At 44.7% G+C, this 27,999-nt stretch overlaps 2 long non-coding RNA genes across 5 annotated transcripts in view; one reads left to right on the top strand and one right to left on the bottom strand.

Annotated features, from left to right (window-relative positions):
- The window catches only part of LOC137323324 (uncharacterized), a 115,932-nt gene that overhangs the window by 38,990 nt on the left and 48,943 nt on the right, over positions 1-27,999 (top strand). The window lies entirely within an intron of this gene.
- LOC137323323 (uncharacterized) overlaps positions 1-27,999 on the bottom strand; it is an 85,159-nt gene that overhangs the window by 34,738 nt on the left and 22,422 nt on the right. For 2 of the 4 annotated variants that reach the window (XR_010963347.1, XR_010963344.1), the window contains exons 2-3: positions 26,521-26,673; positions 19,394-19,599 (exon numbers count right to left, since the gene is read on the bottom strand). This is a non-coding gene — a long non-coding RNA (uncharacterized lncRNA). Of the gene's footprint in view, positions 1-19,393; positions 19,600-26,510; positions 26,674-27,999 lie in introns of all 4 variants that reach the window. The other 2 variants (XR_010963346.1, XR_010963345.1) reach the window with 2 other exon arrangements.

Genomic DNA, 27,999 nt, shown 5'->3' with positions numbered 1-27,999 from the left:
GAAGAAAAGTGTCAGCACAAACTGGGAAGTTGTGGGAGAAGAGTGCTAACATGAACTGGGAAGTGGGGGGAGATGAGTGACAGCTGAGCTGGGAATTGGGGGGAGATGAGTGATAACATGAACTGGGAAGTGGGTGGAGATGAGTGATAGCTGAGCTGGGAAGTGGGGAGAGATGAGTGATAACATGAACTGGGAAGTGGGGAGAGATGAGTGATAACATGAACTGGGAAGTGGGTGGAGATGAGTGATAGCTGAGCTGGGAAGTGGGAGGAGATGAGTGATAACATGAACTGGGAAGTGGGTGGAGATGACTGATAGCTGAGCTGGGAAGTGGGGAGAGATGAGTGATAACATGAACTGGGAAGTGGGTGGAGATGAGTGATAGCTGAGCTGGGAAGTGGGGAGAGATGAGTGATAACATGAACTGGGAAGTGGGGGGAGATGAGTGATAGCTGAGCTGGGAAGTGGGGAGAGATGAGTGATAACATGAACTGGGAAGTGGGTGGAGATGAGTGATAGCTGAGCTGGGAAGTGGGGAGAGATGAGTGATAACATGAACTGGGAAGTGGGTGGAGATGAGTGATAGCTGAGCTGGGAAGTGGGGGGAGATGAGTGACAACATGAACTGATGGGCCGAAAGTAACAGAAGAGTGCCAGCATGAACTATTTGGAGAAGAAAAGTGCTAGCTTGAACTGGGAGGTAAGGGGAGAAAAAGTACCAGTGTGAACTGTGGAAGTACAGCGGTAAACTAGGAGATAAGAGTAATAAACATGTTTCTGTGACAGCCATAAAAACAATTGATCAATTAGATTTACCAACAGATGGTACTAATGTATATTCACAATAGCCCATAATCTTTCTCCACAAGAAACAAGGGAAAATCACCCAAATTTTTGTCACAATCCTCCACTATGCAAGTAATGAAATATTGGATATATCTGTAGCTTAAGTTATGATTGTATTTCAGTGTAAGTACATATCACAGTCCTATATTTAGGGTTGTTTTTCAGTTGTCAGCGTTTTTGGGTCTGTATTAGTTTTCTTAAAGCTGCTGATCAGCTTTTGTTAGTTTTGGAGGCTGGCATATATGCTGGTATTAGTGTGATTAGCTGGTGCTGTCTATACCACAGGACTGTAGTGCTATAGAAGCAGAAATCTGGATTCTTCCTTTATATTAAGGCTGGCAGACATAGCAGAATTTTTGTTTTTTTAGAACATCAACTGCATCTTTTCAAAGCCTGTGTATAGATTTTTACAGCTGACAAAATGCAGGAAAGTAACATATGATTGGCTAATCCTTTTTTTTTTGGTCTGTTTGGTATCCATGTGAAAACTCATTAGCTGGGGTTTATCGCTTCCGTGATCGGCAACCCATGATTTTCCATACACGAAAGCAAATAGGCTGAAAATCACAGGCTGTCAAGCACAGAAGCGAAAACCCCAGCCATCGGATTTAGGAGTCTCCAAACCAAGCTATTGAGAAATCCACACAGGTAGTCTGCCAAACATGAAATGCACACTCTCTCCCCAGAGGGATTCACCTCAGTTACATAAGCCAAGAGAGCTCAGGTGCGGGCTGGTAAAACCAAGGTTTAGGGATCGGCAAGTGTGCTCACAGGCACTGCTGAAGTTTAACTAACTGAAACCATGCAGCTTACTGCTACTTGTGCAGCTGGACTACCATTCCCATTTGGGGATTGGCTTGTAGGGTTATCTGGCACCGAGTGTGAAAAATCCCAGCCCCTAGTGACAGGTCTACCCATCCAGATTAGTCAGCTAGGCAAATTAGTCAATCATCAATAGTGCCATAGAGAGCTGCAAACCTCCCTGGTTCAAATACCAGATTACAAAGACTACCACAGAGCTTTGACTTGGTTCCATATCCCACTGGTTAGCCTCTAGCTCAAGATGGTGAGCAGAGTGCAGTAGAAAGGTAACTTTATGAGTCTGCACTCCCAGTGCAGAGCCTCAACCAATGATAACACATATCTGAAATTTGGGTGCGCATTGTTCATGATTTTCTGCCACTGAAAGTGCAGGCTTGAAAAATTACCCCTTAGACTCATAGGTACGTTGGCCAGGACAATATTATCTGAATTTGCAGCCAAGTAATAATTATGTATTTGTTCAGAGCAGGAAGGTTAGGCTGTAATTAGGTTTATAAAGTTGTAATCATTCAGTTACCTATAATGCTTTCCACTTTTGCAGTACTGTAAAAGAATGCTGTTTTGCATGTTTTTTTAAAGGAACTTGCTGTTACTATTAAGTAGCTGGATATAAAACTACGTTTAATACGTAAGCTACCATTATGAGTAAATTGGGAATAAATGTTCAGGAGAAATTAGAATGCTGATTTTCATGACTCAGTGAGAATACATACCTGCCCCTTTGATCGTGCACAAATGATCAAACCTGTTTTTAAACACATTGGGGCGAAATTGGGCCATATAGCGCCCGTTTTGTAGGCACTAAGCAGACTCCTAAGCCCTGAAAATGGCGTCCGAGAAGCGCGCGCACACTTCCGACATGAAGTGCGCAGGACACCATCTTGGTAAAGGTGGGTGCACGTAACGAACGTCGGCAGTATGTAGACTAGGGAGATTATGACGTAAATCAGTGCGCAAAGCTGATTTGAAGCAGCCGGCTACATTTTGGAACTCCACGCTCCAGCCAATGTACTGTCTTAACCTCGCACAGCTGAACAGGAGTTAAATGGCATGAAGGACCCCCCCCACCAGCGCTATTTAAAGGGATCATGCAGGAGTTACAGGTTAGTTGCTGGATTATTTATTCTGGCTGCTGGTGCAATTGTATGTGTTTTTGGAAGTTTCCTATACTTGGGGAAAGTTGCAATATTCTATAGGGAGTGGTCTGGCTAGTCGTGCAGTACTGTTAGTGGCATTTAAAATAGTGTGCTGAAAAAAGTTGCTTTCAGACATGGGTGGCCTGCTAGGGCTTCCTCTGGGAATTGAACATGACTGGGAGAATCAAGAGAGGCCATGCAGAGCAGGACAAGTTGCTAGAAGAGGGTGGAGGAGGAGGAGGCCATATCCAAGGAGGGTCTTCACTTACCTCAAGTTCAGCGACGACCACTGTCGGCTGCTGTTCACTAAAGAGGTTGTGACTGAAATTTGTCAACTGATGCAGCCACAACGGCAGCCTCAGAGCAGGGCAAGGACAGCATTGCCTGTGGTTGTCAAGGTAACTGTGGTGCTTAATTTTTATGGCTCTGGCACCTTTCAGGCTGCTGCTGGCGATATAAACAACATCTCACAGTTTGCAGTACACTGCTGTATAAGGGAGGCTCTGGACGCACTCAGAAACAGATTCATCCCATTCCCTTTTGCCAGAGACAAGCAGCAGGAGCGAGTACGAGGGTTTGCTCACATTGCAGGCTTCCCCGTGGTGCAGGGTGCCATTGACTGCACGCTTATTGCCATGCGTGCGGCACATCTGAACTCGGCCATATTCATGAACAGAAAGGGTTTCCACTCCCTCCATGTGCAGCTGGTGTGCGACAACACACAGCCCATTATGCAGGTCAATGCCCGCTAACCTGGCAGCAGTCATGATTCTTTCATCCAGCACCAGTCCTCCATGCCACCTATATTTCAACTAGCATGGCAAGTCAAAAGCTGGCTACTGGGCGACAAGGGTTATTCCCTCATGAAATGGCTCATGACTCCGGTCAGGAACACATGCGCTCGTGCACAGTAGGCCTACAACGAGAGCCATACTGCAGCATGGAACATCATAGAGCACACTGTAGGCACACACAAGCAACACTTCCACTGCCTGGACCGCTCTGGAAGAGCCGCGCAGTACTCAGCTGAGCGGGTATCCCGATTCGTTGTTGTATGCTGCACAACCTCGCCATTATGAGGGAACAGCCCTTGCCAAGAGGAAGAGGAAGAAGAAGCAGAGGAGAAGGTGGAGGAGGAGGAGGAGGAAGTGCAGCAGGAAGTGGAGGAAGAAGCAGGAAGGCTACAAGGTAGACAGGCCCTGTCTGCCAGGGCTCTGTGTGATCAGATTACTAATGAGCGACATCAGTAACATCAACGACTCCTCCCCATTCACCAACAGTCCGATATTCCTTATCTCTCTTCTCTCATGTGACCATCAAATCGTCCTCTGTATGATTTTTTTATATTTGTTCATGGGATGTGGGCGTCGCTGGCAATGCCAGCATTTATTGCCCATCCCTAATTGCCCTTGAGAAGGTGGTGGTGAGCCGCCTTCTTGAACCGCTGCAGTCTGTGTGGTGACGGTTCTCCCACAGTGCTGTTAGGAAGGGAGTTCCAGGATTTTGACCCAGCGACAATGAAGGAACGGTGATATATTTCCAAGTTGGGATGGTGTGTGACTTGGAGGGGAACGTGCAGGTGGTGTTGTTCCCATGTGCCTGCTGCCCTTGTCCTTCTAGGTGGCAGAGGTCGCGGGTTTAGGAGGTGCTGTCGAAGAAGCCTTGGCGAGTTGCTGTAGTGCATCCTGTGGATGGTAGATACTGCAGCCACAGTGTGCCGGTGGTGAAGGGAGTGAATGTTTAGGGTGGTGGAAGGGGTGCCAATCAAGCGGGCTGCTTTGTCCTGGATGGTGTCGAGCTTCTTGAGCTGCACTCATCCAGGCAAGTGGAGAGTATTCCATCACATTCCTGACTTGTGCCTTGTAGATGGTGGAAAGGCTTTGGGGAGCCAGGAGGTGAGTCACTTGCCACAGAATACCCAGCCTCTGACCTGCTCTTGTAGCCACAGTATTTATGTGGCTGGTCCAGTTAAGTTTCTGATCAATGGTGACCCCCAGGATGTTGATGGTGGGGGATTCGGCGATGGTAATGCCATTGACTGTCAAGGGGAAGTGGTTAGACTCTCTCTTATTGGAAATGGTCATTGCCTGGCACTTGTCTGGCGCGAATGTTACTTGCCACTATCAGCCCAAACCTGGATGTTGTCCAGGTCTTGCTGCATGCAGGCACAGACTGCTTCATTATCTGAGGGGTTTCGAATGGAACTGAACACTGTGCAATCATCAGCGAACATCCCCATTTCTGACGTTATGATGGAGGGAAGGTTATTGATGAAGCAGCTGAAGATGATTGGGCCTGCAGCAATGTCCTGGAGCTGAGATGATTGGCGTCCAACAACCACTACGATCTTCCTTTGTGCTACGTATGACTCCAGCCACTGGAGAGTTTTCCCCCTGATTCCCATTAACTTCATTTTTACTTGGGCTCCATGGTGCCACACTCGGTCAAATGCTGCCTTGATGTCAAGGTCACTCTCACCTCACCTCTGGAATTCAGCTCTTTGGTCTATGTTTGGACCAAGGCTGTAATGAGATCTGGAGCTGAGTGGTCCTGGCGGAACCCAAACTGTGCATCAGTGAGCAGGTTATTGGTGAGTAAGTGCCGCTTGATAGCACTGTCAACGACACCTTCCATCACTTTGCTGATGATTGAGAGTAGACTGATGGGGCAGTAATTGGCCGGATTGGATTTGTCCTGCTTTTTATGGCCAGGACATACCTGGGCAATTTTCCACATTGTCGGGTAGATGCCAGTGTTGTAGCTGTACTGGAACAGCTTGGATGGAGGTGCAGCTAGTTCTGGAGCACAAGACTTCAGCACGACAGCCGGGATGTTGTCGGGGCCCATAGTCTTTGCTGTATCCAGTGCACTCAGCCATTTCTTGATATCAGTGGAGTGAATCGAATTGGCTGAAGATTGGCTTCTGTGATGGTGGGGATATCGGGAAGAGGCTGAGATGGATCATCCACTTGGCACTTCTGGATGAAGATGGTTGCAAACGCTTCAGCCTTGACTTTTGCACTCACGTGCTGGACTCCGCCATCATTGAGGCTGGGGATGTTTACAGAGCCTCCTCCTCCCGTTAGTTGTTTAATTGTCCACCACCATTCACAACTGGATGTGGCAGGACTGCAGAGCTTTGATCTGATCCATTGGTTGTGGAATCGCTTAGCTCTGTCTGTAGCATGTTGCTTCCGCTGTTTAGCATGCATGTAGTCCTGAGTTGTAGCTTCACCAGGTTGGCACCTCATTTTTAGTTATGCCTGGTGCTGCTCCTGGCATGCTCTTCTACACTCCTCATTGACCAGGGTTAATCCCCTGGCTTGTTGGTAATGGTAGAGTGAGGTTACAGATTGTGCTGGAATACAATTCTGCTGCTGCTGATGGCCCACGGCGCCTCATGGATGCCCAGTTTTGAGTTGCTAGATCTGTTCTGAATCTATGCCATTTAGCACGGTGGTAGTGCCACACAACACGTTGGATGGTGTCCTCAGTGCGAAGACGGCACTTCGTCTCCACGAGGACTGTGCGGTGGTCACTCCTACCAATACTGTCATGGACCGATGCATCTGCGACAGGCAGATTGGTGAGGACGAGGTCAAGTAGGTTTTTCCCTCATGTTGGTTCGCTCACCACCTGCCGCAGGCCCAGTCTGGCAGCTATGTCCTTCAACACTCAGCCAGCTCGGTCAGTAGTGGTGCTACCGAGCCACTCTTGGTGATGGACATTGAAGTCCCCCACCCAGAGTATATTGTGTGCCCTTGCTATCCTCAGTGCTTCCTCCAAGTGGTGCTCAACATGGAGGAGGACTGACTCATCAGCTGAGGGAGGACGGTAGGTGGTAATCAGCAGGAGGTTTCCTTGCCCATGTTTGACCTGATGCCATGAGATTTCATGGGGTCCAGAGTCAATGTTGAGGACTCCCAGAGCCACTCCCTCCTGACTGTGTATCACTGTACTGCCAGCTCTGGTCGGTCTGTCCTGCCGGTGGGACAGGACATACCCGGGGATGGTGATGCAAGAGTCTGGGACGCTGGCTGAAAGGTATGATTCTGTGAGAATGGCTATGTCAGGCTGTTGCTTGACTAGTCTGTGTGACAGCTCTCCCAATTTTGGCACAAGTCCCCAGATGTTAGTGGGGAGGACTTTGCAGGGTCAACTGGGCTTGGTTTGCCTTTGTCGTGTCCGGTGCCTAGTGGTCCGATGCCGGGTGGTCCATCCGGTTTTATTCTTATTATGACTTTTTTTTAGCGAGAGTGTACAACTAAGTGGTTTGCTCGGCCATTTCAGAGGGCAATTAAGAATCAACCACATTGCTGTGGGTCTGGAGTCACATATCGGCCAGACCGGGTAAGGACGGCAGGTTTCCTTCCCTAAAGGACATTAGTGAACCAGATGGGTTTTTACGACAATCCGGTAGTTTCATGGCCACCATTACTGATACTAGTTTTTTTAATTCCAGATTTTATTTAATTAATTGAATTTAAATTACACATTGCTTCCTCCCTCAGCTCATCGCATGCCTAAAGCAGGCTGAGCTTCCAAGGCAGCAGTCTGAGCTCCAAATGCAGCAGTCAGACCTTTGATGGCAGATGTTTGTGCTGCAATGGAAGCTGTGTCATCGGTAATCAGATGTTGTATCATGGTGGGTTCAACAGGTGTGCTGATGGAGGTGTCCACTCGTTCCATGTGGGAAAGGATGGGCTCCAAGCTTTGCGCAAATCCCTGTGCCAAGTTAGAGCTGGACTCCTCTTTGCCCCTTGACATTGTGCACAGGCTTTCTGGCAGGCTTTCCAATGCACCAAGCATTTGGGTTTGTACGCCCATCAGCCTTCTTCTGTAGCCTGGCACATCGAAGTCATCGTCTGACTACTTAGCAGCATAACCAGAGAACTGGCATCTGTGGTATCCGTTTCCCCCGCCCTGGCTCCTGCGCACTTGTGTCTAGTGTCTCACTACGTGCAGATCCCTCCTCTGTCCTAGCCTCTAAACTACGGGCAGTGTCAGTATCTGAACTGGTGGCTGCGAGTGTAAGATCGAGTGATGATGTGTCTGCATCATCACTGTTGTCTTCCTCTGCCTCCTCCGACTGGGCAGGTTCTAGTTCTTGGGTATATGAAGTGACAAAGGGACACGGGTTGAGTTGTGGTGAGGGGAGAGGGGACAGTAAGACATGCGTGCTTACACCATCTGCAACACGTGAGTCAGAAAAGATTGTGGGCTGAGGGAGAAGTGGGAAGCGAGAAGGAGGATTCGATATGCAGAGACCCTCATCATCGATACCTCCAGTGGCCACGGCCTCAGCGATGGCCCTTCCAATGATGGCCAGCACTGTCTCCTCCATGGGACTTAGGACATGTAGGTGTGCCTGTCCTCCTCCAGTTCTTTCTTGCTGCCTCCTGTTATGTGCCACCTTCTCATGCAAGAAAGAGGGAAGTGTGTCAGTGAGTGTCCTGCAAGATGTTTGGGTGATGTGGCTGTCATGGTTGAATAGCTGCCAGTGTGTGTGACCTGTGAGTTATGGGTTTATGGCTTGCAACAGTGGTAATGGGTGAGGGTGAGATGAAGCACCTGGTTTGAAGAGTTGAGTACTGATTGAAAGAGTTTGTTGGTAGGTGGGTGATGGGGGGTGTAGTGCATGGAGCAATGGATAAGGCTAGTGGTGCAGTTGGTAGGAGATGCCACTTGACAGTTGAACTCACTCACCTTGACCACTCGTCTCAAATCAATGAACTTCTTCCTGCACTGCATCCATGTTTTTGGCGCTATGCTCCTGGCATTGACCTCGTCCGCTATTTCATCCCACTGCCTCTTCAGTATATGTCTGGAGGGCATCCTGCCCCCCTGTGGATATAGGATGCCCCTCCTTCTGTCCACCTCTTCCATCAAGGCCTCTAGTGCATCATTCGAGAACCTTAGTGCACGCTCGCTCTCAGACGCAGCCATTCTTCAATATATTGCAGCAGAAATTCACTTCCCAATTGACTGCCACCAATTCCTGCAATCACAGTGCACCTCCCCTTTAAGAGGTGCAGACTGCCTTTAAATAGTGCTAACCACTTCCGATATCAGGGCACGTTGCTGTTGAGTGCAGCCAATCAACAGCACAGATAGCACCGACTGCACACAGCAATCATTTAAATCATCAGGAAGCACAAATGTAACATGCTGCCTGCATCGCAACCAACGGGCTTGGGTTAATCATGCATCACGATCCCAGAGCCCGTTTTTGGAGGTTATCCAATATAACCCCTATTGAGGCTGTGTGGTTTGCAGTTGCTGATCTGACAAGATGGTGCATTGCTTTATGTATTCTGCAGGGTGTATGGTCACTGAGTAATGATAAAGAAGAATAAATAATCACCATAATAAGCCCAATTTATCGAAGTCCATCATTATTTTGTTGTTGTTGTAACCAACTGGTTTAACTAATCCTACTTTATATATACAGCGATCGTAACAGTTGATGTATTGCATAGCACATAGTATGAGACGGTATAACTAAAGTACACTATGACACTGTATGTAGCATTTAAAGAACAAAATGAGGGAAAATTAGAAATTCCATTCAGAAAGGTGAAGGAGTCAACGGAGAGGGCCAATAATTTGATGGTAAGGTTACATTGTTCTTCAATCATTGGGACTTAGTAGGGATCATTTTAGTTTGAACCGGTGGGAGACAGATATGGTGGGACAAACACCAACTACAGCCCATGGCTAAGTTTTCAGATTCAGCCTTAATTACATATGGTGGGTGAGCTGCAGGCATGAGTCACGTCTCAGTTAGGCAGTTCACCCATTAGGAGGTTATAGGATGCTGCTGGTCTTAAAGACCTCCAGCAGTTTAAAGAAGAACTGTTCCAGGAGTTGAAAAAGTTCAAGAACAGGGATTGTGACTGTGGAGCTATATCCATGAGCAGCTGTGGGAGTGGCAGGGTGCCTCATTTTTTTGATCGCGCTATGGAAATTATATTGGAAGAAAACCTTTTCCCTGTGCATGGTCACTGTATGTCACGCTGAGTAGTTCATGGAGCTATAGACTATATGGGAGGACATGGAGGTATAGACTGTATGGGAGGACATGGAGGTATAGACTGTATGGGAGGACATGGAGGTATAGACCGTATGGGAGGACATGGAGGTATAAACTGTATGGGAGGACATGGAGGTATAGACTGTATGGGAGGAGATGGAGGTTTAAACTGTATGGGAGGACATGGAGGTATAGACTGTATGGGAGGACATGGAGGTTTAAACTGTATGGGAGGACATGGAGGTATAGACTGTATGGGAGGTCATGGAGGTTTAAACTGTATGGGAGGACATGGAGGTATAGACTGTATGGGAGGATATGGAGGTATAGACTGTATGGGAGGACATGGAGGTATAAACTGTATGGGAGGATATGGAGGTATAGACTGTATGAGAGGACATGGAGGTTTAAACTGTATGGGAGGATATGGAGGTATAGACTGTATGGGAGGACATGGAGGTATAAACTGTATGGGAGGACATGGAGGTATAGACTGTATGGGAGGACATGGAGGTATAGACAGTATGGGAGGACATGGAGGTATAAACTATATGGGAGGACATGGAGGTTTAAACTGTATGGGAGGTCATGGAGATATAAACTGTATGGGAGGACATGGAGGTATAGACTGTATGGGAGGACATGGAGGTATAAACTGTATGGGAGGACATGGAGGTATAGACTATATGGGAGGACATGGAGGTATAAACTATATGGGAGGACATGGAGGTATAGACTGTATGGGAGGACATGGAGGTATAAACTGTATGGGAGGACATGGAGGTATAAACTGTATGGGAGGACATGGAGGTATAGACTGTATGGGAGGACATGGAGGTATAAACTATATGGGAGGACATGGAGGTTTAAACTGTATGGGAGGACATGGAGGTATAGACTGTATGGGAGGACATGGAGATATAAACTGTATGGGAGGACATGGAGGTATAGACTGTATGGGAGGTCATGGAGATATAAACTGTATGGGAGGACATGGAGGTATAAACTGTATGGGAGGTCATGGAGATATAAACTGTATGGGAGGACATGGAGGTATAGACTGTATGGGAGGACATGGAGGTATAAACTGTATGGGAGGACATGGAGGTATAGACTGTATGGGAGGACATGGAGGTATAAACTGTATGGGAGGACATGGAGGTATAGACTGTATGGGAGGACATGGAGGTATAGACTGTATGGGAGGACATGGAGGTATAGACAGTATGGGAGGACATGGAGGTATAAACTGTATGGGAGGACATGGAGGTATAGACTGTATGGGAGGACATGGAGGTATAAACTGTATGGGAGGACATGGAGGTATAGACTGTATGGGAGGACATGGAGGTATAAACTATATGGGAGGACATGGAGGTTTAAACTGTATGGGAGGACATGGAGGTATGAACTGTATGGGAGGATATGGAGGTATGAACTGTATGGGAGGACATGGAGGTATAGACTGTATGGGAGGATATGGAGGTATAAACTGTATGGGAGGACATGGTAAGATCTGCCTTTTCCAAATTTCTAATTAAAATAACATTTTCATCCCCTAGTACGAGTCCAGTCACTCCATTCTAATTCAGTGACAACATCAAAGTATATTCCACCCTGGATATTGCTATCTCTTGCCATCTTTTGAGCCAAATGGGAATGTATTTCAGTAATGTAATATAGCGTTTGGGCTCTGATGTACTGTTCAAGCTTCACTATATCTGTTTATGACAGTATTGGAACCCCTTTTTTAACACATTGCTAAGCAATTTATTATAATTATTTTAAATGATCAATAATAACAATCTAAACATCACTGAGGAAACTAAGTAAATATCATAAACTTTATAGATATAAATGATGGTCTTGACTGAAAGACTAGGCGATCTTTAACTCTGCACTAATCGCAAAATCATATTCTTTGGACTGATTTTACTTATAACTGTGCAAGGCAAAAGGCCACTGTTTTTCCCACATCAAGATCAACTAAAATTGATTCTTGATGAATCCACATGAACACAGTTTTTGTTAAGTCAGTTGATGTAAAGGAGAAAAAATAAATTGAATGTGTCAGTTGCATCTCCAGCATACAGGTTAAATAGGGAAAGATGTTTTTATGTGCAGAGCATGTCTGAAAACTGGCAATATTGCTTTTTTTTGGCTGGTATAATTAGCTAATGGTAGTGAGAAGCTATTATCTAGAAAACACAGGTTGTGCAAACAACTGGAAAAAATGGGCTGCAAAAGTTCAACATGGCCACTTTAGTGCAAGCAGATTGTCATCACATTCACACGGGGTCATGTGCTAATGAGCATGCTCTGGTCATTAGGCCTCAACCTCTCCAAACCTCTCCTCTTCCAATTAGAACTCCAAAGCATGAATACCACCATTATCATTAAACAATACTTACAATATAAGTATGAATCTCCATAATGAAATATAATTGATGAAGTTAGAGTGAATGATTATTTGTGATTATCTTACAATAAAGCACAACATGTAGGAGGAGAGTCATGGATAGTAGTTAATCTTACACTAGCTCTTTCGAGATAATGAATTTGGCTTCAAACTGATTGTTCATTAACAATTATTTCTTTCCTCAGTGATCTACCTCATTTTCAGCTCTCACAGCAAACATGCACTGGCATAATTACAACAGGAAATGAAAATACAATTAGTGACAGCAAATGTCAACATTTAATTTTTTTAAAGAACCCTTAAGTTCAGCATAGCCATACTATTGCTGTAGGCTTCTCACCTGTAGCAGAGAGGTGGAAATCAATTTTGAAATTTTTCCTACCGTTGTGATTTTTTACTGTAACAATTTTGGTCATGTTGAAACATAAGTAATAGACTTTATGAATGGATACAAATTGCCATGACAAATCATTTTGTCATTCCTCCTATTTAAGCTTCGTAGTAAGAAAGAAAGAAAGAAATAATTTATATGGTGCATTTGATATCTTCAGGACATCCCAAAGTACTTCACAGTACATGTGAGAATTCTGCCATGAAACCTTTAGAGGTTTGATTGCTTCAGAAGAGATCAGAATCATAGAATCATAGAAAGGTTACAGCACGGAAGGAGGCCATTCGGCCCATCAAGTCCGTGCCAGCTCTATGCTAGAGCAATTCAGCTACTCTCACTCCCCCGCCCTATCCCCGTAGCCTTGCAAATTTTTTACTTTCAAGTATTATCCAGTTCCCTTTTGTGTGAAAAAGTTTTTCCGCATGTCACCTTGGTTCTTTTGTCAATCACCTTAAATCTATGTCCTCTGGTTCTTGACCCTTCTGCCAATGGAACAGTTTCTCTCTATCTACTCTGTCTAGACCCTTCATGATTTTGAATACCTCTATCAAATCTCCTCTCAACCTTCTCTGTTCCAAGGAGAACAACCCCAGCTTCTCCAGTCTATCCACATAACTAAAGTCCCTCACCCCTGGAACCATTCTAGTAAATCTCTTCTGCACTCTCTCTGAGGCCTTCACATCCTTCCTAAAGTGCGGTGCCCAGGACTGGACACAATACTCCAGTTGTGGCTGAACCAGTGTTTCATAAAGTTTCAACATGACTTCCTTGCTTTTGTACTCTATGCCTCCTTTTCTAAAGTCCAGGATCCCGTACGCTTTTTTAACCGCTTTCTCAACCTGCCCTACCACCTTCAATGATTTGTGTACATTTACCCCCAGATCTCTCTGTTCCTGTATCCCTTTTAGAATTGTGCATTTTAGTTTATATTGCCTCTCCTCATTCTTCCTACCAAAATGTATCACCTCGCATTTTTCTGTGTTAAATTTCATCTGCACCCGTGTCCGCCCATGCCACCAGCCTGTCTATATCCTCTTGACGTCTATCATTATCCTCCTCACTGTTTGCTACACTTCCAACTCTTTTGTGTCATCTGCAAATTTGGAAATTGTGCCCTGTACACCCAAGTCCAAGTCATTAATATAAATCAAAAAAAGCAGTGGTCCCTGGGGAACACTACTGTACACCTATCTCCCTCCCAGAAACATAACATGCGTCATCAATAGTCATATCTTTTCCTTTGTGGGACACACACACATATCCTTTGAAAGCAGTAACATCAGTGAATATTATGCTTGTAAAAACAAAACCTGAAGGTCCTGATTTCAAATGTCCTAAGGCACCATTGAGGTCCAAACAACAGATTATTTGTTCCAAACAGGAAATGGAATGTTTTATCAACATTTTCAGTTTTGATTTCAGATTTCTAGCACTTGCAGCTTTATTTTTATTGATGCAATAACTTAGATTTAAATGGCACCCCTCAAATAACAGAACATATCAGAATACTTTACGAGAGAGAAAGGTGAACACTAAGCAGGGGCGAACACATTGAGATAAAGGGCTCGATTTTAGGAGGGAGGCGGGTTGGCAGCGGGGGGGTCGACTGGGCGGGTGGGTAACGCGCCCAGTGAATTCAGGGTGCTCCGCACGCGATCCCAGCCTAATTGAAGGCACTTACCTTGGCTTCCGGGTTTCGCGCTGAAAAGCTGCGCAGCGGGCGGACTGCACAGCCGCATCATAGGCTGTCAGCTGGAGGAGCCCTATTTAAAGGGGCAGTCCTCCACTGACTGATGCTGCAGAAAGGAGCCAAAATTACAGCCTGGAGCAGCCCAGGAGGAAGGCTGCTCCCAGGTTTAATGATGCCTCACTCCAGGTCCTACTGGATGGGGTGAGGAGGAGGAGGACAGAGATCTTCTCCCTGGTGGACGGGAGGAAGTGGCCTGCCTCTGCCACCAGGAAGGCCTGGCTCGAGGTGGCAGAGGAGGTCACCAGCACCACCAACATATCACGCAACTGCATACAGTGCAGGAGGCGCTTCAATGACCTAAGTAGGTCAGCCGAAGTGAGTACACTTACTCATTCCCCAACACTACGTCTGCCACATTACCGCCCCCACCCCACATCTCCTTCTGCACTGCCAACACTACTCTGTCATATCACTCCTCACACCCACTCAAAGCTCATCCTCAACTTACCTGCACTTACTCACCTCGCCAGTACTCATCCCACCACTACCACTCAACCCAATCCTCATATAATCTCATGGCTCCATCTCATACTCACCCTCTCATGCACCTCTTTCACGGTCAGCCTCACCCAACCTGCCACTACCTGTGCTGCAGCCACAGGGCATGCATCACACATGTGTAGTAGGAAGCGTAAGGCAAACTTGTCATGAGCATGAAGGGGATGCACAAGGGTGTTTGAGGATTTGTCATGGTTTTAACTTATATTTGATTTCTGATCAACTCACATTACATATTATATTGGCACCACCACTGCCACGTCCTTGCAAATCTTGTCTGGATGTGCAATAATGCCCTTTCCTGAGATCACCATGAAGACCCACACCTGATGCCACCCATTGTGTCACTGCAGAGTGGGTGTAGGTGTATTTGCAGGGCTCTTTTGTGCAGACGGCTGAGAGACGCTGGCCATATCCCCAGTGGCACCCTGGAAGGATGCGGAGGAGAAGTTGTTGAGGGCAGTGGTGACTTTGACAGCGACGGGTAAGAAGATGGTGCTCGGGCCAGCCGGGAGCAGCTCGGCATGAAGGAGGCTGCAGATGTCCACGACCACGTCGAGTGACTCTGTGCCTCCGTGTGCACTGCTGCACAGAGAGGTCCAGGAAGCTGAGCCTCGGTCTGTAGACCCTATGGCGAGGGTAGTGCCTTCTGCGACGCATCTCTCTCTGCAGTCGCCCTCCCTCCTGCCGTGCAGGTGGATGTGTCACAGCACTGTGTTGTGGAACTCCACAAGTCAGAGGTGGACAGCGTGGCCGGCGAGGCTGGTGATGCTGTTCGTCCTCCGAAGAGGTCATGATTGCAGCTATGGCGGCCCCCATCCGGAAGATGTATGTTTGAGGGGGTCCGCAAGGTAGATAAATGTGTCTGCACACCGGGGTAAGTGTGGAAGTTTGTGAGTTTTATTGTTAGGAGGAGGGTGGTGGAGGCCAAACTTTGTCCAAAGTGACAGAGTGGCCTCCTGCAATGAGTGAGAGCCTCCTCCCCCTCCACCTGTCAAATGGACCTTTGCAGCTGCCACAGGCTGGTGGCTGCAACACGTCCATTTCAACTGGGAATGTTTCCCCCAGTACGGGAAACAGTCTCAGTTGAGTTGAAAATCCCATCCCTCCTAAAATATCCTACAAATCAGGACTGCAAACGACCTGAACTATCTAATTAATTGGTTTAAGTGGGATCCCGCCGGAGTCCCGCATGCGGGGGCTGCGCGCGCATCTAAGCGCGTCACTGGGGAACCCGGAAGTGGGCGGGTTGGAGCCGGGCTCCGGACCCGCCCCGGGAATCCCCGATTTTCGGAGCCCCCCCCCTGCCCCGAACCCGCAGTCTCGGACGTCCGAAAATCGGGCCCAAAATGACTAAGGACACTGCCAAAGAGTTTTTAGGAGGCTATTAACGTGGACTGAAAGAAAGCCATGAAAGTGGTTTCAGAAAAGAATTTCAGAAGCCAGGGGCATAATTGTGGCAGATTGCCTCTGATAGTGGAGTGAGGTAGCAAAGAACAAGCAATAACCCAGTCAGAGAAACAAAGGATATTTGTGAAAAGGTTCACTTGTCTGTTCTCGCCACAGATGCTGCCTGACCTGCTGAATGTTTCCACCATTTTACCTTTTTTTTCAAATTATGAATAGTTTTAATTTGAGGAACTCATAAAATATTACTTCAACCTGGAAAATAATCCAGTTGCACATACATTTTCTGACAACTGCCTTGTGCTTTAATCATCGCTTATTCCTATACACTTATTTGCATGGCTGCACAACATTACTCTGTCAGGGTCATCAAGATTGCAAGAAATCCACAGATCATTTATCAATCTCAAAATGAACCATACGTTACTTCACAACGAAACCAAGATTAAAATTGCACACGAGCTAGGATTTTCAGTTAACATAAAGTCATATGTTTTTTATCATATGTCATTACATGAATCTTCCTTAAAATAGTCCAGATACTTTATATTGTTTAAAGATTTTAGGTGAACAATGTAGTTTGTGTTCTGGCATATCTCCAAATGTGTATCACCAGCAAGAAGCCTTCCCTACTAGGAGTACACTGTTGGAAAATTAGCCCTCAGATTAGCAAGTATTTAGCGAGTATGGTAACTAAAATATAAGTCCCAATTTTAACCTAACCCTCAGCGAGAATGGACATGCTCAGGTCGGATAACTATTTACACTCCGCCCAACTTTCAGCTCCATTGAAATCAATGTTATTCTGAATTGCTTGATTGAAAAATATGCTGCATAGATCTGGCATACTCTGCAATAGTACTGAGTAAAACTACATAATTATTCAAAAATTATTTCCCACCAATGATAAGAAAATGTTGTTTAGAAAGAAAGAAACTTATTTATATAACACTTTTCACAACCTCAAGATGTCCCAAAAGGCTTCACAGCCAATTAAGTAACTTTGAAATGTAGTCACTGTCATAATGTCAGGAAACGCAGCAGCCAATTTGGGCACAGCAAGGTCCCACAAACAGCAATGACATTAATGATGAGAAAAGTGTTTTAATGGTGTATGTTGAGAGATAAATGTTTTCCCAGGACAATTCGCCTGCTCTTCTTCAAATAGTGCCACAGGATCCTTTACACCCACCTAAGAAAACAGATAGGGCTCATCCAACTCACACCTCTGACAGTGCAACACACCCTCTGTCCTGCTTAGATTATTTGCTCATGTCTCTGGAGTGAGACTCGAACCCACAAACCTCTAGACATAGAGGCAAGTGTGCTACCACTGAGCCAAGGCTGACACTTTCGCCAATACATGTTTTTTTCAATTGAGGTTCCTAATTTGAAGCGGTCAATGGCATAAATTATTTTAAATAGTGTCTGTGTGAGAAAATACTTTCTCAAAATTCTATGAAACTAAATGCATTTTTCAAATTTATATTTTGATGGATTTTTATCTTCGCCATAGAGGAGAATAGGGATGTCTGTGATGGGGAATTGAACTTTTCCATTTTTGGCACTGAATGTCAGTATCAAGCATTCCCAGGGGTCAGGTATGGTCCAGTGAAAAAGCAGAGTAGTTTCCTTTATTAGGCCTCAAAAATACACCTTAACCCCAATCTCAGAAAGATGCCCATTAAGTGCCCACTAATATACCAGTGTGAGCTGACTTTGCAACCACAGAACTAACCAAACAGGGACTGGAGAATCAGGGCCATCTTATTGAAGTTAGGGACACTTATTTTCATACTTTAAAATGTTTTGGATTGTGCACAGCATTGTACTTACTTCATTGAGAAACTAGGTTAATCCCAGTACTTGGTTACAATATTAAAATGTTAGGGAAGATTTTCGGTGTAATTTAGGCTTTTTTTCTGTGTAATTTAGGCTTTTTGGTCAATCAGCAACACTCACTACCTCAAATTTTACGTGATCAATTCATCTGAATAATTATTCATGGCTGTCAGCGCAACTTTGGTTTTCTGCAGGGATCAAGCCTAATGGGGGATGCAGAAAATCTGGGCAGTGAGTCCAGATTAAAGGGATGTGTGCTCTTAAAGGTAAGTGGCTGCATATGAATTTTGTTCCAGCCTTTATAAAGTTTCAAAATTAATTTTAGATATTTGTCAGCCATTGCCAAGGCTTGGAGAAGTGAATTGGGAGAAGTGCTCAGCATAACTTAAATGAGAGGAAAACCAAATTGGTGGCACAATCAGATTTTGTGGGCAAACGGCAAAGTGATACAGAATCCTGCCTCCTGTATGATGACAGGCAAGATGGATGTGCAGCTGCACGAAGCAATTGTGAGAAGGGTTGACCTGTTTGGCACTTCATGACACCCTCCCCTGAGGACAGCAGTACATCAGCCCTGGCAACGAGTGGTGACCAGGCTCAACGCTGTGTGCACTACATTCAGGATCTGGGAACAGAGGCATAAGAAGACAGCATTCTTTAAGGAATCTGGGAAAGTAAGATTATCTGACAATAACCATGTAGCGGGTTAATAGTCCAAGATTACACATGACAAAGTGCTACTAGTCAACCTTTTCCACACTTACTGCTTGCTCATGCTAAGCCACCACACAGGTTTGCAGGACTTTCATTACATTGCATATATACCCAGATCTCAGTAGGGCATACCTTCCAAATGCAATGTATAATGCAAAACCTGGCAACACTTACATCTTATAAGGGCACCATACCTCAAGTTTCTATAAAACAACCTTGCTGCAAGGTGTATAGAAAAGGAGAAAGCCTCCGAAAGCTTGTGATTTTCAAATAAAACTGTTGGACTATAACCTGGTGTTGTAAGATTCCTTACATTTGTACACCCCAGTCCATCACTGGCATCTCCACATCATAGTCACTTACTGACGCCCAGTTCGCATGCAGGTTGTGTACATCTGTCACTCTACAACTCCCAACATCTCACACTACGTTTCTGCTTGTACAGCAAGATGGCACATCAAGGGCACAATCCTGACCCGCTGAAAGGTGTTCCCAGAGAAGCATTAGCGGGACACGCACACATCTTCTGACTTACCCAACTAGCTCGGGCGGGGTCTGTGGACATCAATATTTGGGTAACGGCAGGCCTGCCTCAGGTGTAGGCAGATCTCCCTTCGATTATTGCTTTGCAACTCTTCTTCATCCTCACCCTCAAGCTCCTCAAGTTTCAAGAGGAATTCCCAAAGGATGTTCATCCTATCCAGTGGGGGCAGTTCTCTTTTGGAGGGCAACTTCCCTGAACTGTAGGTAGTAACATAAAAGGAAAAAATCGGCAGTAAACAGCAAAATTACAAAACAGTGCCCCTTAAAAAAATGCAGCGAAAGCAAATCAAAAGGACAAAAAAACCCTGTAATTTCACCATCACTTGCAAAGCCAGACAGCATACACCATTAAGAATATAAGTTCTGAAGATCAGGAAGCCAATTTATAGGTGCACCCCTCTTATATAGGCACACAGTGATGATGTTGAGTTTTGCTACAACCATTGGGAAATACAGGAGAGGCAAGCCCTGCCTTCATTGGCATATTTTTGCGACCTTTAAAGAGCATGGTACACTCCAGCACTGGGAGCCTCCTGAGCCCCTAATGTTTCCCAGTCAGAAAATACTGGGCAGTGCACTCCTGGCACATTTTCTTCACTCAGCTCCAGATTTAGCATCTTTCCTTGGCTGGTGCATGATTTGGAGCAAAGAAATCTCACCCCTTGTCTTTTACTCACTTCTGGTTGAAAATTTGTGCTGCTGGAAAAATGTACGGGCATATTTCCAGAAAGTGGACTTGCTCTTGCTGGCATGAACCATGCAAGGGGACCAAAGGAATCCCTTTCATAGCATTAGAATTGTATGGCAATAAGGCACAAGGGAGACTTACCATCCATTTAGGAAAACGCAGAAAGAAAAGCATCACATGTCATGGACAATCTCTTTTTGTACTGTTTTATTTTAAATTTCCCAGTGCTGTATCTTTCTAGTGCTGGTATTTGTTTTTTATATTTATAAAAAACTTCAACATTATTTATTCTCTAGGTATTTTAGAATTTCAAATAAATGTTTATTTTTAGAATTTCTTTGTATCAGAGCATGTAGAGATTGTTTACAGTGAAACAAAAAGCACTGAATATTGTATAGAAAATCAACAGAAAGCAGACACTGAAATCTTGGCCACCACTTCCTGCCAATCATGCTACACTGTTGTCCTGTGGAGCGAGTTCCCTGGAATACCATACAGGGCAACCCTTATCACACCCACCTGATACTGCAGTACATCCACTTTACCAACCATCAGCCAAGACGGCTTATCACTTTCCCACAGATTCTGTTCACTGCCTCCACGTGTGTTTGGTTAACCACAGTTTTATTGCCAGCCACTTTTTTTTGCCGCAAATAGTCTTTGAAAAGACTGAAAAATAATTTTGTTCCACGTGTGGCCATTTACCTTTAAGTAACCGGATTTCCTGAATTCTGGCCTGAAGCCATTTAGGGGCTGGTGACAGGCATTATTTTCCACCACCCCATTTGGCAGGCTTCAGTCTGCAGATCCAATCCAGGCCAGAAGATTGGCTCATAGAATCATATAATCATACAGCACAGGAGGAGGCCATTCAACCCATCGTGCCTGTGCCAGCTCTTTGAAAAAGCTATCCAATTAGTTCCACTTCCTGCACTTTCCACATAGTCCTTTCACGTATATATTCAATTCCCTTTTGAAAGTTACTATTGAATCTGCTTCCACCACCCTTTCAGTCAATGCATTCCAGATCATAACAACTCGCTGTGTAAAAATATTCTCCTCATCTCCCCTCTGGTTCTATTGCCAATTACCTTAAATCTGTGTCCTCTGGTTAGCGACCTTTCTGCCAGTGGAAACAGGTTCTCCTTATTTACTCTATCAAAACCCTTCATAATTTTGAACACCTCTATTAAATCTCCCCTTAACCTTCTCTGTTCTAAGGAGAACATTCCCAGCTTCTCCAGTCTCTCCACGTAATTGAAGTCCCTCATCCCTAGTGTCATCCTGGTAAACCTCCTCTGTACTCTCTCCAAGGCCTTGACACCCTCCAAAAATGTGGTGCCCAGAATTGGACACAGTACTCCAGCTGAGGCCTAACCAGTGATTTATAAAGGTTTAGCATGGCTTCCTTACTTTTATACTCAGTGCTTCTATTTATAAAGCCTAGGATCCCGTATGCTGTTTTAACAGCTTTCTCAACTTGTCTTGCCACCTTCAACAATTTGTGTATGTGAACCCCCAGATTTTTCTGTTCCTGCACCCCTTTAAAATTGTACCATTTAATTTATACTGTCTCTCACTCTTCCTTCAAAATGCATCACTTCACACTTCTCTGTGTTAAATTGCATCTGCCATGCATCTGCCCATTTCACCAGTCCATTTACGCCCTCCTGAAGTCTGTTACTATCCCCCTCGCTGTTTATTACATTTCCGAGTTTTGTGTCATCAAAAACTTTGAAATGATGTCCTTTAAACCCAAGTCCAGGCCTTGCATCTAAATAAGGGCTGATTCTGGTGGTGTCCGCCTATCCCAATTCAAGGGAGCACAAAGCTCACACTGCTCCAGTCTGGCACTGATGTACCCTGTTGTATCTGTAGCAGGCACAGAGGCAGCAGCTGGGAGCTTCAGTCACAATGTTATGATTGCTGATAAATAATGGTAAACAGACAGCACTGCAGGTCACACACTTGCGGGCTTGAAATGTCAGATCACAGAGTGACTATAAGTTCCTTTTTACTGTAAGAACCAGGCAGAATATAGAAAGTTTAGAGGGGAAGTGAAAAAGGAAATAAGAGGGGCAAAGAGAGAACATGAGAATAGACTGGCGGCCAATATAAAAGGGAATCCAAAAGTCTTCTACAGGCATGTAAACAGTAAACGGGTAGTAAGAGGAGGGGTGGGGCCGATTACGGACCATAAAGGAGATCTAAGCATGGAGGCAAAGGGTATGGCTGAGATACTAAATGAGTACCTTGCATCTGTCTTTACCAAGGAAGAAAATGCTGCCAGAGTCTCAGTAAAGGAAGATATAGTTGAGATACTGGATGGGCTAAAAATTGATAAAGAAGAGGTACTAGAAAGGTTAGCTGCACTTAAAGTGGATAAGTCACCCGTTCCGGATGGGATGCATCCTAGGTTGCTGAGGGAAGTAAGGGCGGAAATGCGGAGGTACTGGCCATAATCTTCCAAACATCCGTACATACGGGGGTGGTGCCAGAGGACTGGAGAATTGCAAATGTTACACCCTTGTTCAAAAAAGGATGTAAGGATAAACCCAGCAGCTATAGGCCAGTCAGTTTAACCACAGTGGTGGGGAAACGTTCAGAAACAATAATCTGGTTAAAAAAGCACACGGGATCCTGGGCTTTATAAATAGAGACATAGAGTACAAAAGTATGGAAGTCATGATGAACCATTATAAAACACTGGTGCGGCCACAACTGGAGTATTGTATCCAGTTCTGGGGACCGCACTTTAGGAAAGATGTGACGGCCTTAGAGAGAGTGCAGAAGAGATTTACTAGAATTGTTCCAGGGATGAGGGACATTAGTTATTTGCATAGACTGGAGAAGTTGGGGTTGCTCTCCTTGGAACAAAGATAGTTGCGAGGAGATTTGATAGAGGTATTCAAAATCATGAAGGTTCTAGACAGAGTAGATGGAGAGAAACTGTCCCCATTGGCAGAAGGGTCAAGAACCAGAGGACATAGATTTAAGGTGATTGGCAAAAAAACCAAAGGTGACACACAGAAAAACTTTTTTTTACACAGCGAGTGGTTAGGATCTGGAATGCATTGCCTGAGGGGGTGGTGGAGGCAGATTCAATCATGGCCTTCAAAAGGGAAATGGATAAGTACTTGAAAGGAAAAAATTTGCAGGGCTACGGGGATAGGGCGGGGGAGTGGGACTAGCTGGATTGCTCTTGCATAGAGCCGGTGCGGACTCGATGGGCCAAATGGCCTCCTTCCGTGCTGTAACCTTCCTATGATTCTATGATTGTACTGTTTTTCTCAGTTTCTGTGTTTTCTCCAGTTTAGTTTTCTACTTTTCCATTTTTCTTCCAGGCTAACACACAAAAGTTTAATTTTGTTCATTACTGTCTTAAGTGTCTTAGGACAGTTTCCTATGTTAAAGGCACTATGTAAATGCAAGTTGTTAGTGTTGTTGTTTTTCTTTCCATTATTTATCTTTTCTCTCCAGGGGCGCCTTTAATCCTACCTGCCTGGCGGAAATCGTGCGGGTAGGCAGTTAATATCAGCCAGGCGCCACAAGGAATGTTTAGGCCTCCCCTGACCTGGCCGTTCCCCCTTCCCTACTATGAGACCCTCTGGAAATCCCTTCCCCACGACATACCTTCTTTCTGGCAAACCTTTCGTGGTGCTGTCCAGCAGCCTCCTGCTGGCCAATCTTCCGCTCCCACCTGTTGGCCAGCTGCCACTTTCCGCCCATTTTGGACGGGCAGCTAATCGGCGATGTGCAGATGAGGCCAGGGAGTTAAAATTGTCTGGGCCTCACCCTATCCATCTCAGGCATGTATGGCGCTTGCCCTGCCTGCCCAAATCCCACTCCCAGTTAAAATCAAGGCTTCTATCTCTTATTTCTTTTCTCAATAATTTCTGTAGAAGTTTGTTTTTCTTTTCTTGTCCTTCTATCAACTGCCTGTATTGCATTCCTCCTCCTGTAGCCTAGATTTTCTGATTGGCATTATTCTAACACTGGCATTAATCTATTTAAAATAACGACAGTCAGAAGATTAAGGCCCTTTTGTCTTCTGAGGGACAGGCCAACCATCTTAAGAAAGAACTTGCATTTATATAGCTCTTTTCACAGCCTCAGGATGTCTTAAAGCACTTCACCACCAATTAAGTATTTTTGAAGTGTAGTCACTATTGTAATGTAGGCAAACATGGCAACCAATTTGCGCACAGTAAGGTTCCACCAACAGTATTGAGATAAATGAGCAGATAATCTGTTATATTAGTGCCGGTTGAGGGATAAATATTGGACAGGACACCAAAAAACTCCCTCGTGCCATTTACACCTACCACCTAGGAGAGCAGACTGGATCTCAGTTTAACATCTAATTCAGAGGACAATACTTCTGACAGTGCAGCACTCCCTCAGTACTCCACTGAAGTGCCAGCCTAGATTATGTGCTTCAGTTTCTGGAGTGGGGCTTGAACCCATAACCTTCTGACTCAGAGGTAAGTGCTATCACTGGGCCAAGGCTGACACGCATTACTAGCAAACACACACCATACCATGCATTTATCTCCCCAGGCCTATCATAGGTACATGTGGCATTCAACAGTCTAACAGTGAGTAAGATTTTTTATCACACAGTGCAGAGTTTCAGTGATGAAAGAGTTTAAGTAAAAATAAAGATTTCAACAGTTCTGCCAGTAAGTGGGACAACCCAGATTTCTCAAAAGCAAAATACTGCAGATGCTGGAAATCTAAGATAAAAACTGAAAATGCTGGCAACACTCCAGTATGTTCTGTTTTTATTCCAGATTTCTCAATGATGTGGGATATTGCGAGGTGAGTCTCTGATTGAATTGCCAGTTTAGAGCAACTTGTTCTGAATAACAGCCATTAATTCATGTACATTAAGAATGACATTGAAACTGCTCAAGCATTTTATGCGGGAAATTTACAGGGTGAGGAGACTTTAATTTTTCATATCAGGAACCTGGGCTGAAGTTGAGCCCAGATTCTAGAGGTGAAAGCTAACCTAAGTCACAGCTGATCCAACCTCCTCACAGGTTTACTTTTAGGATTTTGTTGGTCTTATACTTTACATTTTCTTTCTTTACTTCTTCATTGATTTAAGTTATGGATATTTGCACATTTTGCCTTTTTGTTGCCATCTTTCAATAACTAATTTGTATATTTTTACCACTAAAAATGGTTTCATTGATTATGTTCAAGTATTTCAATCTATATTTTTGGTCATAACAAACAAAACTGCTTAATTTTTTAAAAATGGGCATTTGATGGGGTGCTCAGGACTGAAGTTAGATATAGAGTTAAATAATGTCTGTGATTTGTGGATCAGGACATAGCTGTAAAACCAATCACCATGAAAAAAGCTAAAACCAAAAGACATTTTTACAATCTCCCTTTGGAAGATCAGGATTTAATTCTAACCATGGCAAGAAGAGAGCTGTTTTATTCGTGAACATTCTAATCTATGCCTCTATACCTGCTTTAATCTATTTTTTGATGAAAATTATAACAAGGTTATATATGTACACAGACTGCTGTGCATTTCCTGCATAGGGTTTGTTTTAACAGAGAAAATAATTTCCCACAATTGTAGTTTTCAAATAATACCGTCATTCTGTTAACACATCATAGTGTTCAATTAGTTTAAAACTTGCCAAATGTGCCAACATATGGTATGAAGGCAACTTCTTCCTGAGAGGTTGCAAGTTTAAAGAACATGGGCAATAGGAATGTCACACTGGTAAAGCAAGTGGCATCTGTCTGAGAATAGGGTTGTGAGACAGTGAAGTCTCTATATTGCATTTATCTATAACTCTCTCATACTTGAACTGAGAACTGAATGCTGACACAAAGCTCAATTCTATTTCTGCTCCAGCATCTGGACCAAATTAGCCTCCATCAGAAATTTAATGGGCAAGAATTTGCTGTCAAAATAATGGTGTGGCTAATGGCGATTTCAGGCGAGGAGCAGATGCGTGTTTAAATGCCAAAATTCAATAGTTGCTGTCCGAGTTGCGTTGCTCTGCCGTTAGCTTCGCGAAAACGGCATTTCACTGTCTGCCTCATCAATGAAAAGCATTGAACAGCGTGAAATTCCTGTATTTGCGCGGTAGATGCAAACTAAACTCGCCACAGAAAGTTAAGTCCTGTCATTTTAAGTGTAAGTACCCTTTTAACGATGTGATAAGTGTTAATTACTGCCAATCAACCTCTCTGTTACTGAAAATTAACTATTACAAGTGTGGAGTCTCATTCCTTCAGGTTTTAATTGTTGGAGATTTTAAAAATATCAAATTTAAACATTTTCTTTTAGCTTTTCCTTTCTGTCTCTTTTTTCTCTCTCTTAATCCAATCCTTCTTTCCCTCTCTTTATTTCTCTTTCTGAACCTGATTTGACATTGAATTCACTCACTTTAACTTACACTTCCTTCTCAGTCTTTGTGCTGTTTATTTCACAATCCTTCAATCTGATTGGTTAAGAAGATACCCAGTTACTTGCCGTGTTCACTCAGGTCCCTCGCTGCGATGTTATCAGCTCACACTTTCAGCAACTTGCCATGCAAAAATTTTAAAACCTAAATGTGCAAGGGCAAGATTCCATTAGAGGAAAGAAAAGGAGATACAAAAGGCAATGAAAGTCTTCTTAACAAAATACTGGGGGATGCCTGTTTTTCTCCACTAATAATCTGCTGGTGAAATTGCATTCTCAGAAATTGTGCATTTCAGAGCTGAGCATTGTGTTAATGGGAGAAAAAGGCATGCTCTGATTTTTTGACAAAACAGGATTTTGAGCCCTCTGAAGAAGGCAGAACAGTAAGCAAGATAAAAGGCAGAAAAAAGTGGTACACACAAATGAAATGAAAGATATAAGAAGGATAGAGATCAAGACCAAGAGGAAAGGAAAGGATCTGCATGTCACAGCCTCAGAACATCCCAAAGTGCTTTACAGCCAATGAATTACTGGAAAAGAGAGACCTACAGATTGGGATAAATTTTAACCCTGAAGAACGGGTGGGTTGGGGGCGGGTGGGCAGTGAAAATTCTCTGTTTTGGGAGCGGAACTGCATCCTGGGGGGGCTCCAACCCACCGACTTCCGGGTTTGACCAAGGCATGTCTGGATGTGTCGGCTTTGCTGTTTAAAGGGCTAATTAAGATACTTAAAGATGTTAAATTTTTGTGGTTTGAACTACACAAGCCATTTTAATTGCTTCTGAACGTGTCTCCCATGGCCTCTGAAAGACATCATGGAAATGGAGGTGAGTTGCAGCCGGCAGCCATTTGGGCCTTTAAACCAGTGATCGCTACATGTGAAGAAAAGGTGAGTTTTGCAGCAGGGCAATCAGTTCTCTCAGACAAGCCTTTGGCTGGGAGTTCTTTGTGTTTAGTCTGAGATTTCTCTGCTCACACTCAGAATTCTTGTGTTCACACGTATTTAGCTACATTTTGGACCCCCTCAAACTGACAACATCAGGATGGGGGGCACAGTGGATTTATTCTACAGTACATCTGAGGAAGAGGATCACCATCTGCGGCAGGCATGTCATGCAGTTCAGGGAGTTGCAGCGCCACAAGACAGAGGTGCACCACAGGGATCAGCAGAAGAGCAGAGAGGGGACCAACGGAGGGGCTGAGGTCACAGGATGCACTACCCTCGTGAGAGGGTCTACAGGCAGAGGCTGAGCTTCCTGGACCTCTCTGAGGAGCAGTGCCTACAAAGGCTCAGATTGAGTCAGCAGGTGGTCGCAGACATCTGCAGGCTCCTTCATGAAGAGCTGCTCCCGGCTGGACCTGGTGGCCACACATCGCCCGTTGTAGTTAAAGTCACCACTGCCCTCAATTTTTTTGCCTCCGGATCCTTCCAGGTCGCCACCGGTGACATCACCAGGATCTCTCCGTTGTC

This window comes from Heptranchias perlo, chromosome 7 (assembly GCF_035084215.1).
Source record: "Heptranchias perlo isolate sHepPer1 chromosome 7, sHepPer1.hap1, whole genome shotgun sequence".
Classification (NCBI taxonomy): domain Eukaryota; kingdom Metazoa; phylum Chordata; class Chondrichthyes; order Hexanchiformes; family Hexanchidae; genus Heptranchias; species Heptranchias perlo.
The sequence above is the reverse complement of the archived record's forward strand: the minus strand, read 5'-3'. Positions and strand labels throughout refer to the sequence as shown.